This window comes from Sinocyclocheilus rhinocerous, unplaced genomic scaffold (genome assembly GCF_001515625.1).
Source record: "Sinocyclocheilus rhinocerous isolate Xijiao unplaced genomic scaffold, SAMN03320098_v1.1 scaffold178, whole genome shotgun sequence".
Lineage (NCBI taxonomy): Eukaryota > Metazoa > Chordata > Actinopteri > Cypriniformes > Cyprinidae > Sinocyclocheilus > Sinocyclocheilus rhinocerous.
In genome coordinates this window covers 1,366,282-1,367,229 of record NW_015653463.1, presented here as the reverse complement: position 1 = coordinate 1,367,229, position 948 = coordinate 1,366,282, and positions in this window count along the sequence as shown.

Sequence of the window (948 nt, the reverse complement as noted above, 5' to 3'; positions counted from 1 at the left end):
AACAGCCCGCGACATCACTATGATGGAGGTCCCCTGCGTCACTGCCGTGGGGCACAGTGTAATCTAGCGGGCTGTTAGACCATTCCTCTCTCGCAGACGCTGCCACCGAAATGGCATCATCCTCCTCTTCACCCTCCATGGCACCGAAGGACACCACATCTTGAGCGATGGGGGTGGGGTGGAGAACAGTGATTGCCGGCGAAGTTTGCAGTGGCGCGGCAAGATTTAGAGGGGAGAGCGTTGTTTCTCACTCTCCAGTTCGCCGTGGCTGAAGGACAGAGATGGGCAGCGACGGCTTCTTCCACGGGGGGGAGTTTAACATACCCCACTTGGTCAGCGCCGTCCACAGAAGACAGGAGGGAGGATCCCGGGTTGTGCACTCGACTGGTGAGCGGCGCGTTCCACGACTTCGTTATCTCATCGTGCACCTCGGGGAAAAAGGGGCCGGGCCTCCGCGGGGTGTCCTTTCGGCCACGATCTGACTGGAGGTACCACTCGTCCAGACGGCTTCTGGCCGGCTCGGCAGGAGGCGCCCACTCCAAACCGAGCTCTTCAACTGCCTTGGACAGGACGCTAAGGAGCTCGACATCACTATGATGGAGGTCCCCTGCGTCACTGCCGTGGGGCACAGTGTAATCTAGCGGGCTGTTAGACCATTCCTCTCTCGCAGACACTGCCACCGAAATGGCATCATCCTCCTCTTCAGCGCCCTCCATGGCACCGAAGGACACCACATCTTGAGCGATGGGGGAGGGGCGGAGAACAGCGGTCATGGAGCGCACTGGAAGGGGACCTGCAGCAGGGGGGTGAGGAGCGCGTGGGCACTGAGCCAGCGCGGGCTCGTCACCTGACCCTGACAGATCTGCATCAGAAGCTCGCGGCACTTTCCTCCTTGGCTCGAAAGAGGCTGCAGAGGAAGAGCGCGGCAGGGCTAGTTGGGCGAGTTCA